Consider the following 15,576-nt stretch of genomic DNA (forward strand, 5'->3'; position numbering starts at 1 on the left):
GCTCTGCACGGTCAGCCCGTGACACTGCCGGGGACCCTGTCAGGACTGGTTTGCTGCCTGTCATGCAGAAGCTTAGGATGGGACAGGTAGGCGGGGCCTCGTACATGGGCAGGCTGTTACATGACAGCTGAACTCATATGTGCAAATCTATTCCAGGTCAAAATGAGGCTGCTTGCTTCTTGAAGTGTGTTTCCAGAAAACACGCAAAGGAGATGATACGGACTTTGAAAGCAGCAGGTTTGGCGGACAGTATGCTGTTGGTTTGATGCCAAAGTTGTGGCTTAAAGTGTTCTGAGCTTTGATGAACACAAAGAATCTTCTGGCAAGAGATGACAGATTTTATGTTTGTGTCATTGAAAAGTGCGATTAACCTTGATTATGCAAACGACGGTGTAGTGGATTCTGTAAATCATCAACTGCGCAGTCAGGTTCTTTTGATGGATGGAACGTGAACATTTGGGCCAAAAACTGTGAAATACATTGGCCTGCATCCACTATGTTACGATTGATTGTAAAATCTAATTCTATCCAAGATCTACATCAAGTATTTTGCCTAAGATAACCACAAAGAGTATCACAGAAGTACAGTAGCAAAATAAAAATGTCCCCATATTTCACAGAAAGTGCAATGTTCTTTTAGCTGTAAGCTTCAGAGATGTCAAAAAAAGACCCTCACAGTTGTCCAAAGTTTTGTGGCTTGTCAATACGCAATTTGTAAAGTTCCATTTTCGCCACTTTCAAGTTATTTGACAAGTGATGACTGTTGTTGGGGTTATTTTTTTTAGCCTTTAATGAAAGGGTACGAATCATTTTCTTCATCAGTCTTTTGGCTCTCGCAGTCTCAGCACTCTTGTGTGTCAATATAAATGAAAAGGGTTTTTGCTTGACGGTATAATAATAATATTTGAACTGTTGTAATAGATCTGCGGGAAACTTCAGCTGGTTAAGTGCTGAGCAGAAAAAGCCGTGACACTGCAATAATCAGAAAGCTAACAATTAGCTTTCTGAAAGGTGACAAATAGTCTCCTATCGCATTGTAGCAGTGATGAAAATGTATTTATTTTTGCTCTAGACTGACATTTTGCCATTCTAGTCATTCAGAGGTGGTCCAGCTATTATGTTTGGTGCTTTTGTCCTGCTTGAGCTTGACAGCAAAAACTGATGGCAGTTTGTAGAAAGCAGAATGAATCGCTCCATTGATCACAGCAAGTAGTCCAGGTTCTGAAGTAACAAAGCAGCCCCAGACCATCACATTGCTACCACCGTGTTAGAATTCACTTGTGGTTTTCGCGGGTGAAGTTCAAGATTCTCCCCTCTGTTAGAAAAAGCAATTCTGGTCACTAGAGAGAAGAAAGTGTGAAATTCCGACATGTTGTATTCTGACAGCATTAATTCTCAAGTCAGGCTTGTGTGCTGGAGATCATATTAAACAGTTGGGCAACATAGAGTAGGGGAAGGGGAGGGGGGAGTACACACATAGACACTCGTGGTCTCCTCGCAGAAGCACTTGGTGAAAAAGGACAAAGTTGCTTCACTCGAGTGGCCACTCACACTCACTCCACACATTTGTACTATGAATGAAAGTGGATATCAGGACCAGATCAGTGCAAGGTGAGGTAGGGGACACACTGTCGGAGTTCTTATCCCCAGAAGACCTGACAACAGCTTGACTGAAAGGGAAGACAGCTTCTCTCTCGATACTCGCTTCAGCGCCTTCCTAGCCCCCCCGCCTGGTACATGCACACGCATGAATCCCTGACCTGTGTGGTGTGAAAGGGGAGGGGATTTCGAGTGCAAAGTAAAGCTCAGGACCTGTCAGACGAATACATCCAACACACTTGACAGGAAGGAAGTTCACGTGTCACTTCTCATCACGCAGGCAGAACACAAGAGGTGAATGTCTCAATTCAGCAGGCAGAGAACACATTCAGGCGAGACGTTTGTATCTTCACTTCCTACATCTACTCCCCGCTGTAAACATGAACGTCTGTTCATTAGCACCAATAACGGAATGTTTTGTCATATGAAACCATCAATTAGGAGTGTGATCATTTGCAGGAAGAGTTGCAAAAATACTGTTTGGAAACCAGACACACAAATAAAAATACTTTCCGGCTCGTGTGCATTCACATCGTATTCTGCAACGGCGCCATTTCCTACATGATTAATGATGTCCAATCAGGTTGTTGTGCACCTATTGTGTATATGGAAATATGTTTCATAATGTGATACCCGCTCTTCCTTATGCATATCTGTCTATAGAACTGATTTAATCAATCACACAAGAGAAATACGCTGTGGTCATGTGATTATGGACTCTTTCACGTTGCAAAAATAGCTAATCAGCAATGACTTATGGTAATAATAACCATGCTTCCTTCGAAAAAGAACACAAATTCAATCAAATATGGACGTAAATTCAATCAACTGCCAATTGAGCAATGATTCATGCGTACTCCCGATATAGAGGCCATAATTGAAGGTTTCCGTATGCATTGACCTAAGTTGAGTGAGCAACAGCCTTTGTTCAGCTCATAGATTTACTGCCTTATTGAAATCAATTATTTATATAAAAAAGGATGCATGCATCAAGTTAATTATATCGACAAAATTAGTATTTGAGGAAGCGATCTTTTTTTGGGCTATACAAATGTAAGTGTGGAGCTTTTCAATCTCAAAATTTCAAGGCACTCAACCATAATAATTTTGTATTGGGCAATCTAACAAATCATTTTAAATTTTGCTAAGGTGAATATTGCCTTTCCCGCATTTTCCATAAAAGAAAGATATGAGTTTAAAGAAATAATTGTTCCTTGTGTTGTCCTCCATCGTCATAACTGCAAACAACTCAGCAAATGGCAATAATTTATATTTAAAAATAGTTCTAACCTAAATGACTGGTTTAGTCCCCAAAAAGTTTTTTTTATTGTTTTTTTTTTTTTTTACAATGTGCTAGTATCTGTTTGTCAGAGCCAGGAAGCAAGATGAGAGATTCTCCGCAGTAATGCATCTGTCTCCGAAGAGAAGAAATCAGAGAAGAAAAGGAGGCCACACAAGGATATCAAGCTGGTCTGAATTTCAGGATATCTATGCTGACGTGAAACTACCTAATTAAATTCAGTGCAACCGAATCCCCCCTTGTCACAGCTCGAGAAATTCCCCCTTGTCCAGGAGCAGGCAAAGAAGAAAAATCAATAGTGTATCTATTGATATTAATCATTAAATCATAATGGCAAATAGGAGCATATGGCCCAGATTAATGAGATATGCTGTAATCAAATAAACATCTTTCAGGAAACATCCTTTCAGGTAAACAAAGCTGTAGCCTTGGTATGTCTTTTACCACCCACACAGTGAAGCCTTCTGCAAAGTTTACTTCGCAACTGCAGCGGATCTGGAAGCGAACATATGGAAATCAAAATTATGACTGTTTCTTTCATTCAGATTTTGTTATTGACCATGTTAAAATCAAGATCACAAAATGAAATCCAATGTCAGCGAAATAGAGCGACTCTCTCGCTCTGACTCTGCGGTATGATGTGTCACTTGATGTTTAACTGTGCACAAAGAGGCACTGAGTGTGACCGGCAGACTGCATTAAAATAAATGTATTCCTTCAAAATATGACACATCGTCAAGCAGTTGGGGACGGAACTTAAACAGGCTGCTCACAAGGCGCATAATACATGAGAAATGCAACTCAATTGGTACCCTATGCTTACTGTAACTCTAACAAGACACCCACATTTTTTTCCTTTTTTAACTCTAGGAAAATACACATAAAGGTCAATCACAGGCTGAGCTGAGAAACAAGACTGAAAATAACAGGAGTGATTTTTTTTTTTTGGGCATAGAATTAGCAAATAAGTGAAATACAGCCACATTCATTTGCGGTATGCTAATAGCACACTGGAACTAAGCACATTATTTAGGGTGACCAGATTTGGTTTGCTGAAAAAGAGGATACCTTCTCAGAATTTCGAGGATGCCGGCGGGGGATTTTTTTTTTTTTTTTGGAGGAAAGCGGGGGTGGTTGTGGTTAAATGACAAGGTGTCTGGATATCAATTGCATTTCTTAGTGAATAACACAAAACAACATATGCACAATAACAACAATATATGTACAACAACAAGAACATCTGTACACTAGCAAAAACATATGTACACTAACATTTTTTAACAACCCAAGATCTTGCCAATAAAGAACCAACTCTTACTCCACATTTTTCCTGGCTCAACAACGGACATCTCAAACAGCATGCAACAGTAGATAAACCCCTGATATTATAATGTTGAGCGATTTTGTAATGACAACTTCCTCCTTTTTGAATTGTAAACGTCTCTTTAACAAGGCTCCGAAAAGCTTATCTAGGACGTTTGTCAAAGAGTGTCAAAGTTTAGTTGGTAGATAAACCCCTGTTCCTATAATGTGGAGAGATTTTGTAATGACAACTTCGTCCTTTTTTGAATTGTAAACATCTCTTTAACAGGGCTCCAAAAAGCCTGTTTAGGAAGGTGTTAGTGTCAAAGTGTTTTGGTGGACCAAAAAAAGTAGGATCTGAAGATAAAATATCTCAGCGGGCAAGGAGCCAGCGCAATGAGTGGGGTTCAGGTTCTGCCTGGTGTAGCGGAGGCTAACAGGAAGCTACCCGGTAATCAACAACACAATGGAGTCGGGGCCTTGAGGCCGTTTTATTTATCGTCTCCGGTGTGAAGGTCAAGTCAGCTGGGGGCACCGCTTCCCCGTAATCCGATTAATAATCTAAACGCATCTTTAGCCGGCCAGAAGCGGTATGCAAAAATCTCCTGGCTGATAGATGATTCCTGTAAGCATAACAAGTCCGCAATTACGATGATGATAATTACTATTTGTCAGTACAGAAAAAGTCACTGATTATGAATCAAAAACAAGCAAGGCAAAAAAGAGTATTTTCTTGAAATTTTCCATCGTGGAGGAAATACATGATGTGCATTTTGCAAAGTGACAGTCAAGGTGTGTGTCAACTAGTGTGAAATAAATTGTTTGTTTACAAGCAAAGACCTCAGGGCCCCTTTAAGGAGATAATATGTCATCTTAATTCGACTGACAGCTGCCACATCGGATATAACGTACCGGTGAATGTTTCCATTTATAAATGGACTGCGGAAACAAAACCATTTTTAGCACACTGTCTTTTAAAATGTTTCTCCATAACAAAGAGATCCCTTCAAGAAGTAGAAATTGTCCTCGCATTGGAAATTCAAGTTAAGATGGATGGCTATCATTGATGTGGGAGAAAATGAAGCCTCTTCATACTCCTTTAAATGCAGGCGCTGGTTATTCATTTATTTGTATTTGGGACTGCTGTGGAAAAAAATCTTTTAAATATTCATGCGATTGAATAAAAGAGAGAACTTGCAACACTCAGATGTGTTTACATATTAAGCAGTCGTCCATCATTTCCTTCCAACGGTCAGCTCTTCATACATGAAAGGGAAGCAAGTGTTAAAGGTTGAGCTTTGTCATATGATTTGAAAGCGCCAATATGCATCCTTGAATCTCTTTGTAAACACTTTCTTTTCATCATCTTTGATCGGCTTAATTACTTATCAATTGCATTTCCACACCCATTTGAAGATCTACCAGAGAAATACTTTTTAATGATGCACAGGTAATATGTCACAATAAAAAAAAATGGACTGCCAACATGGCTGCAATGTTTAAAGGTGACAATTCTCTGTCTTTGAAAGAATAAAGAAAATTTGAAGCACTTGAAAAACTCCAGAGAAGCAATTGCAGTTTTCTTTTAGTCGGGTGAACCTTGCCTATTTTGATGATTTCTGAGCGAAAGCGAATTTTTTGAAGAGCAAGATGAGTAAAATAAATAAACAGCGCTCAGAAAGATTAGTGAGCATCAGGTGGCAGAAGGCATATAATTAACACCATGGTGACTCTTTCAGATAAATGCTTGAATATGTTTTTTGTTTGTTTGTTTGTTTTTATCCTTTCCAGCTGGGGAAGCAGAGAGTGGGTGGAACAAAGTTTTGCAAACTTAAAACAGACGAAATGATCCACAACCATCTGCAAACTTGTGAAGGCTTTGGGAAAACCGAAGCACTGTGCTCTTTTCAAAATATGTTAAGAGACCTTTGAGCCATAATTAAAAAGAAGCCCTGGGGGAAAACAAAAGTTTTGAAAGTATGACAGTATGAGCCATGCAGTATTTACCGGATATAAAATTACACAGGATAAATATGTCAGACTCTCATGTAATTTGTTACTTACATTTGAAGGGTTTGTGATAACTTTCTATAATTATAGTTACCTTCACTCCAATTAACGCTTTGCACCAAGATGGGCGAAAACAACAATAACTGCCTCACCACCAATTATCACTCACTTTTAGAACATTATAAGCCGCAGTAGATCACTGTCTTACTGTCAACGTTCCCGTGCATGAAGCATCGTCTTGCGATTGACAATAAAATATACTGTACGCCATTTGTGACCTTTCAACTGAAATAAATATTAGTGTGGTATCAAGCCTGATTGCAGTGGGCAGTGTGTGTGTGTGTGTGTGCGTCACTGCTATTTTTATGCACGCCTTTGAAATTGGTACGAGGTCGGTCAATGAATGAGGCATTTTTAGCATCAAAAGCAGGATGGTGATTACTGATTAACTAACTCAGACTGACGTTTAGGTTATGTGAATATGTCAGATGAGAGGCAGATACATTTTTATAACGTTAATGAGTAGACAGATGGAGCTAACATTAAACAGAAGGATTGTCTTGTCGATGCTGGTATGTTGGTAGTGGACGATTGCCAAGACACCATTTTTCATGGAAGATTTGCCAATTGCCCCGCCCCTAATATAAAGCAAGAAATGGCAACCTACCGGTTTTTGTCTGCAGGGAGTGAGTTTGGGTGATATGTTTCAGTGCACTTGCGGCCCAACAGGCGCCCGCATGCCCTCAATGGATCGGTTCCCTTCAGGGCAGTCAAGTAAACACGGGGATGGCCCACATCCAAACAACTGTTGCCCCTGGGCACTGTGTTCATCCTGGAAGGAATGGTACAAATTATCAGGTCTGAAAAATGTTAGCATTTGTAACATGAATAGTCAAAATGATTCTAACCTTGCTGCGGTTTCAAAAAGTCACCCGCAAAACATTAGTTCATTTTATTACTGTGTTTTTCATTTTATTCAATTGAAAACAATGTGTTAGTCCACCTCAACAACCTTTGTATTCATTTGGCAGTTTTTAAGAGTCATTAACAATATTAAAGATGCAGAGATAATGAGAAAAATGACACGTGTATGAAAATAATCAATTGCAGGAAACAGATGCAAAAGAGCTTGCAGTGCATGAAACTTTCAATATTTTGATTGAGCTCCCTTGTTCCGATTAGACTTAATCGGAATAATTGTCATGTGGGGGGGGGGGGGGTGTATGCCTCGTGGACCCCGTCCAAATTCGCCATTTGTTTCTCCAGCCAAGAGTGTATTGAGTATGTGTCAACCTCAAAGCAGATGAGAGGATTGGTGTGTTAGTGGATCTGTGAACAGGATTTAGCTGAAATTGGGTTTTTAGGTGTCATGCTAAAGATGATTTTGTTTTGACAGAGGCGAGGAGGTAAACCGTGATAAACAGATATATACTATATATATATATAAAAAATCAGGACAGTACAAAGTGCATCCACGATAATGTGACTTTTGTCTTGAAACTATTTTGTTATTGATTTCTTCCTCTGGCAGGAAGTTCAAAACGTGACTGTTTTCATTTCAAATATATTGTCACATGATTCCATTTGCCAACGGTTTGCAATAACAGATGACGATTTTACATATTTTGACTCCCATTGCTTATGTATTACATTTTGTCTCTGAGGGCGCTCATGCATTCACTTAATATTCTCTTTGCTGAAATGACTTTTTACAATCCTTCATTTTTGTTTTTTTCTTTTTAGCCTTAGGTGAACACTTCAATTCTCAGTCTGGATGGTGACCATTACAGATCAAACGGCACACAAGGGGAATGTGGGAGTCCCAGGTGGGCATGTGAAAAGTCATTAAGTGTCAGTCGGCCCTGTCACTGTTTGGGAGGGAGCGCCCTGGGTCAAACTGCGACTGTGACTGGAGATGTGTGGCCCAGATAGACAACAATCATAACAGGCCTAATGGGCAAGACTAATGGTCCAACGGGCTGCTATTATTTGTCGCACTGACAGCTCCTCACCTTACCGGGCGCTCCCAGCAAGCTATGACATCCAATGTGTGCATGTGGGCTTCATGGTGGGTTATGAAATTAGGTTGAGTGAGGATTATATGGATCTTTTACAGCCAATTTTGGTCACTCAGTTGGTAATGGTGACTTTAAGCGGGCTAGCTGTGACGGGCATTATGTGCACGGTTGTGATGTTATTTTCAGTCAACAACAAGTGGCAAGATGGCCAACCCTCTCAGATGGATGAAAGCAAGTGGATCCTGCTGCTTAATTCACATTGCAAAAATCTGAATGTCATGATGAAACAAATGGGGGTGCATAAAATGTTTTTGACTTGACTTCCCCTTTGAATGCCTAAAAATGTATTTCAGTTGCAACCTGTCATAAAGCAGCAAGATGCTAGCCTAGTGGGTTCAAATCTTGGCTTCAGTCATTCTGTGTATAGTTTAAGTCACAGGTGTCAAACTCAAGGCCCGGGGGCCAGATACGGCCCGCCACGTCATTTTATGTGGCCCGCAAAGACCAATTGTGCATCAAATTCGTGTGTCATTACTAGAATTGCAAATTGTCTTCACTTTTAATAATATCAGTGAGTGAGTGAGTGAGTGAGTGAGTGAGTGAGTGAGTGAGTGAGTGAGTGAGTGAGTGAGTGAGTGAGTGAGTGAGTGAGTGAGTGAGTGAGTGAGTGAGTGAGTAAACCTTCATATTTACACTGACCAATAATGCATCGATGGAATTAAACCAAGGGCAAACACAGCAAGTTCACAAACCATCTATTAATTTAAAAGTCCTCCCTACAAAAAAATAAAATAATAAAAAAACGCTGTCTAATGTTGCACAGCATTATGCACACACGTATTTATCTTGGAGGAGGTCAACTTGTCCTGCCAGTGAATGACTCTCTGGAGCTTGAAGAAAATTCATTCACTTACTGTTAAAGCTAGACTTGTCTGCTTCCTGCCTCTCTGAATAGCTATGGATCATTATCACTGATGGAAAGTTTTTTTTTTCCCCCTTCTCTGCGGGTTGGCAGGCGCCTTGTTTTCGGTATGTAAACACCCTAACTCAGCATTTGTGTTGATGGATGCGTCCCCGTTGCAGCAGAAACAGTTTTGACCATCCGTCAGCCTCGCCGTTGTTAAAGGCACTCAACTTGTGTGTATGCGTATTTAGAATGTAACCGGGAGCAAGAAGAATTATATTTGGAGGTATTTAGTCTTTCACTGTGTACGGTACAAACAAAAAGCAACATCCATCTCCTTTGATTTATTGCCCTTATTCAGCATTGAGTATAGCTTACCATATTTTGTCTAAGCTGGACCTCACAGATTCGAGTTTAGTCAACTCCTCCAGTTTTCTAAGGCACACTGATTTATTGCAGTATACTTTCTAAAGGGGTAATTTAACAAGGCGGATTCCATTTCCTGCTACCAGGCTATTTTTCATGCTACAAGGTTGTATTCGTAGTCATGGAAAGCAAGCAGGCTAAAGTGATTTGGCAAACCATTTCGTTGAAAATGTTTTCTGGAGAAGAGAATTTCTGATAAAATTGCTCCCTTTTAATAGATGTTCAAAATATAATCCGAAAAGCTCCAGCAAGTAAAAAAAAAAATCATAACGGATAAGACAAAGACGTGTAAGTAGTGAATGAAGCTCCATATTCACTCTGGTGCTAGAGACATCCAGCTCTTGAGATAATATTGACCGTGGTCTGATTCCTCCACGTCAGCATTCCACAAACGGAACCTCTGTATGCCAATTACTCGCCGTATAATGTCTGCCGTAGCCGTGTGTCTCGAAGCGTCGTTACCACGTTGAACCTGAGCCCTTTTACTCTCCTGACTGAGGTTATGTACACGTTCGATATTGCATTTCAAGAGGCTGAGCTCAGCAGTTTGCTTCCACATGCCGACTTCACATAGGAGTCAGTGGGCGACCAGAATGTATTCTTAAATTAAACGTTTTCTGATACAGCAAAGGTCACTGAATTCTGCACTGATCCAAAGTAGGCATTTGGGTAAATTGGACACGTCAAGTGGCGTGTCAACAGGATTCATGAGTAATGGCCGACTCCATTCCAGAAGCAACACAATCCATTTGTGACCGCCATGTTGGCAGAACCACACAAATTATAAAATCGAAACACTTGTGGTTTAGTCTAATGAAGGCAGGTAATACTAGTTGGATTAAAAGATGTGCTAAAACAAAAATTCCCCCAATGATTTGTCAATCAATATCCATACATCCAGTACACGCCCAATACTTCCACCGCCTGAATATTTCCTCATATTGTCGATGACTAGCATACATTATTTCTGTTAGCTTCGGAGCCTTGTCATCGATAAAATAATTAATCAGTGACCACGGGCGTTTGCTTTATGAATAAACAAAACAATACGAACTGATGACAACCATGTCACTGCCTCTGGGTAGCTGAGATTTAATCAATATGTCATTGAACCAAAACATATTCATGTTCAGTCTGATGCTATCGCCATGACTGATGACACCAACCCCCTTTTTTTCATCATTTCATCATAACAACACAAGAAATGGAGAGCAGGCAGCAAGGAAGGGATGCAAGTCGCTTTCATTTTTTTGCTATTGTGCACATTCAGTGCAATTCCAGCGGGAGAGTTTGAAGTCACTTCTAACGGCCTTGATGACGTAATGTCGTTACGAACGTAGCGCATTACTTCAATTATTCCATCTTTAAAGCTGTTTTCATCCGACAGGTGAGATCCCGTAACTAAATACGGGTTTCTTTTAAGACTCTACGCTCAAGCGGGTGGTAGAAGCCTGACACGACGGTGTAAACAAATCTCCTGATATTAAACCAAAGGTGACAAACTTATATTCAAAGAGTATTTGAGTGCAAGCTCAAAGAGGTATCCTTGAATATTTAATGTTGCCAGAGCGCCGCATGTTATTTGATGTCCCTGACGCTAGGAGTGTCCCCCCCGCAGATGCAAGTGGGAGCTCTTTGTCTAACTAAATCTCAGCCATCTCGCTCTTTCCTCATTATATTGAACCGAGCTTTGTCTCTGTTTGTTTTCCGCCGACATTGAAAGGCCCCATCTCTCAACCTCAATTAAGCATGTCTAACTACCCGAGCTCACTTTTTCCTCCTTTAATTAAAACATTTGTTGCACTGGCAGGTTGGAATGGCCTCGGCAAAGCAGAGGCGTTCGTCACTGGGAGGATTATGAGAATCTAACTCGGGACAAGGCAAGGTGCTTAACGATGGAATTACTGCTGAAATGAGTTTTTAATCACACTGTTAGTGTTGAGGAAATACGCAGGCCCAAAGACAAAGAGCATGCAGATTGCCGCCAAGAGGGATAGGACTGCAACCGGGAAACTAAGTGGACGTTCTATTTCATATTAGGCTGCATCTCCAAGTCGTCCATATATTGAACCGTGACAACCCAGTTGATGATTATAAAGCGAGTATTACCAGAATAAGATACTTAACTGTGAAGACTACTTTATGTTTTAGGTATTAATATTTTAGAAGCTCATTCTAGCATTGAACATTTCTAATCCAATTTTCGATAATACAGCCATGACTTCCTTACAGCAAACACAAGTCCAATTTTAGCCTCACTGAAATAGTGATGCAGCTTATTTGATGAGATGTGCGTCATAGATAAGCACACTGCCTCCCACTCGTTCCCTTTTTGAGTTTATTGCTGTTGCAGGCTTGCAATAAGGTCATGGAAAAAAAGACGACCAAGTTTGGGGGTTACCGCGACCCAGCAGGAAAAATAGGAGGATGATCTGATTGTGTGGAAGGCTGGATGTTAAATAAAATGGAGCCTCACGTGTCTGGCATTCGCTTACACAGGTTGCTTCGCTTTTTGCATCTCGGTGAACGAAATCACTTACTGTGATTTGGAGAAATTGTTCAGGAAAAGGACAGAACGCACAAAAGAAAGTTGCAAATGCAGCAGCTGCGGCACTCCTAATAGAAAAAGTTGCTTGGCTAGATGTTTTTATTTTGTAATATTCACATTTCAAGGACTTGTCTCATTTTAATTCAGGATGAGAAAAGCTAAGAGTGGAGCCTGCTGATTGTGATTGTAATTCCCCACAGGGTTTTTATTATTTCAGTTTATGTGATAACATCTTTAATTCCATTTTGAATAGGTTTATATGTCCAGCATAAAATACTCCTTTGTGACTTTAATTATAGTTGCGAGATAAGAGGTGCGGTAGGAAAGAAAGCAGAAAGCGAAAACAAAAAAAAAAAGGAAGTAAGTCATTTGTAAAGATGGCCGCAAATGATGAAGCTCTATGTCTTATCGCTCGGGACATCACTTCCTGTAGCTTCCGTTGCTTTGGATTTATCTTGTAATCTATTCAAAGGAGACAATGAATCATAGCATCTAGGATGAGCCAAACACGGAGGCTCGTTCTGGGCAAGATTAAGAATATTGCAAATTCCCCTGACTGAATTAGCTGCCGACAAATCTCAATAGCGTAAAAGTCATCATTAGCTGCAAACAGACTTCTCAAGCAATCTTGAGAAGACATTTGTTCAGGAACCACATGACACCAAATAAAAACACAAGCGAGTGTCCGTACATAAACTATCAAGTGTTCCAGTTGTACTTTTCTGACAGCTGCAGACAAGAAGCAGCAGCCAAATCTTTCCTTCACAGAGCGTGCGTGTGTGTGTACAAGTGTGTCGCTGCACAGTGCTGTCAGAATGTCCTGCAGGGGCCGGGAATGCTCGGCCAGCGCCGATGACAGCCGAGCCATCATCCCCGGTGTCACTTGAGTGCAGAGAGCATCCCAGGGTAGAGCTGAGATTTTATATTTTAACCTTTAATGGTTTTCAGGCAAATCGTTTTTTTTTCTTTCGGTCATATCAAGCACGGTTCCTGCCTTTTGCGTTAGGATAATCTATGATGTAAGACAAAGCAAACAGTCAAGAAGCATAAGATCATTCATTTTCCCTATGACTCACCAGTATCTGTGTTTGGTGCATTATCGTTATTTTTTCTATCGATGCTCTGTTGCCTTTATTTATATCCCCATTGTCATCCCAAGAGGTGGCAATAAGTTTTTGACAGTCTGCTTTTTACTTATTACAGCTGTCGGAACTCAAGTTACAACAGGGGATTTCAGCAGCAACACAATTGATTCATTGCCTATCGACTGGAGGGTTTTGTTGCACGTAACTCAAAAGCTATATACACACTCACACATATATATATATACACGTACGTATACATATATACATACCGTATTTTCCGCACTATAAGGCGTACCTAAAAACCTCAAATTTTCTCAAAAGCCTACAGTGCGCCTTATAATCCGGTGCGCCTTATAATGCGGAAAATACGGTATATGCATAAATATACACACACATATACAGACGTATACAGATATAGAAAGATAGAGAGAGATCAACAATATAGCCCAAGAGGCTGTCTGTCTCCTCTGAGAAATTGTCACGTCAACCATAAAATTACTTGCCATTTGCCATTTGAATTCATATCAGTCACTTGGAAATTCAACTTTATACAGCGGGTTTCAGTGATCGTGCTGCGTTGACTTTCTTTCAAGGAAAATACCTTCCTTCAAAGCTGTAATTGTGTGCTAAAAGGTGAACGTGTTCATCTCTTCACATTTGATGTTTTTCATCTCTTTTCGACTTGACTCACAGTCATCTCCATCACCTCTATTAATTGATGGCTTTGTCAGCTGCAAGAAATGATCTGGCCTTGAGACGGTGACCTTTTAATTTTACCATCAAACATGCCCTTAGACAACAAAAGAACGGCGAAGGTCAGTGTTCAGTTATATTCAGTTCATTGATGATGTAACACCTGCATTTGCTTCTTCATCCATGCTGACTCTATAACATGCCCCAATTTTATACTTTTACAGAGGGAAGAAATTAGATTCATTAGTTTCCACTAATGCTTGGATTTACTAGACCCTGATCTCCACCCTCGCTGGTGTTTTGACTACATTCTGTGAAGGAAAAAAAAACAAGTTTCAAATTTACATTTATACTTAAATTATGGGCTACATGTAGCCTTGGTTAACATTTAAAGCACAGTTAATAAAATGTATCTCTCTGGGCTCATTTGAACAATATTGCTCACGGCAAGGTTTTTGTGAAATAAATCACAGAAAATTTTACTGTATCACATTAACTGTTGAAGCTACTACACTTTCCTTGAATTATTCTGCCATGATTTATTGATACATGTATATATTTTTTTTGCCAAATACAATGTTGCTGATGATTCTAGATGGTCTTCACATCTGCATATATGGTATTAATTATTCACGTGCAATTTGTTTGAGTTTCGGAATCACTCCACTGAGGTAAGATGCTGAAGCCCCAAAGCGGCCTGTGCTGATATAAAATCATAATCAGATTAGATCCTTAAAAGCACAATCGTTAACTATTGGACAATTCTTTAAACACAGCACTGGCCGAGCAAGCTGCTTTCACCGATCAACAAGTCAAGTCTCGTATATGAAACACTTGCGACACTTTGAAGAATCCTGATTTTAAATGTTGGGTTGCTCCGCAGAGTACAAAAAAACACACTATTATCTGGCAAACATAGCCCATAGAGACAAGCTGGCTCCAACTTTGATCTGACACACAATGGAGCGAGCTCAATGAGCACACAAGCACGAGCACAGCAGGATGCATGCAAGTCATCAACAGCGGCAAGAACCGTCGAGGCATGCTTCAAAACATATTTGCTCACCAGAGCTAGCAATACAGTAATTGGTAAGAACCCTTGTGAATTTTTCATTTCACCCTTGTGTTCACATTTTTACAAACCCGATACCTGTGCAGTGGGAATGCAGAAAGCTCCTGCATTTACTTTTTTTTTGTTGCGAAAAATAAAGACAATATGCGTTTAAACTGTCAGTTGGAATTTATCGACATTGTAAAGAATCTGAAATGTTAAAATTTTCCAATAACTTTAATGCTGAAAAATAAATAAATGAAGAGCAAAGCATGCATGAGTCTAAGCTTGTCCATGGATGACAAACTGGTCGGAGCTTTATCACTGACCTAATGAATAATGTTTTATGAACAGTAATGTGATGAGGTTACCTTTATCTCAATGAAAACCATCAATCTTTGCCCTCTACTGTGCAGCGTTACGAGCGCTCATTAAGCCCCGCATAGATTTTGGACTACAAACCAATGGGGGCGGGGAGGGGACCTTCACCGCGCAGGAAGCAATTAAGACAAAGCTTCTTTTAAATCTTGAAATTGTATTAAACGGTACGTTGGGTCATTGAAAATCATGAAATATTTCATGAATAAAGATTAATTTTGAAAGTCATTTATCAATCGGTAAAGCAAAATGCGGAAGAGGA

General features: G+C 40.1%; 1 protein-coding gene across 1 annotated transcript in view; it reads right to left on the reverse strand.

Annotated features, from left to right (window-relative positions):
• Nucleotides 1-15,576, reverse strand: part of cdh4 (cadherin 4, type 1, R-cadherin (retinal)) — a 141,967-nt gene that overhangs the window by 104,832 nt on the left and 21,559 nt on the right. The window contains exon 3 of the mRNA XM_049732819.2: nucleotides 6,879-7,043. The gene's annotated coding sequence lies outside the window, so the exon portion shown is untranslated. The remainder of the gene's footprint in view (nucleotides 1-6,878; nucleotides 7,044-15,576) is intronic.

Source organism: Syngnathus scovelli, chromosome 11 (assembly GCF_024217435.2).
Source record: "Syngnathus scovelli strain Florida chromosome 11, RoL_Ssco_1.2, whole genome shotgun sequence".
Lineage (NCBI taxonomy): Eukaryota > Metazoa > Chordata > Actinopteri > Syngnathiformes > Syngnathidae > Syngnathus > Syngnathus scovelli.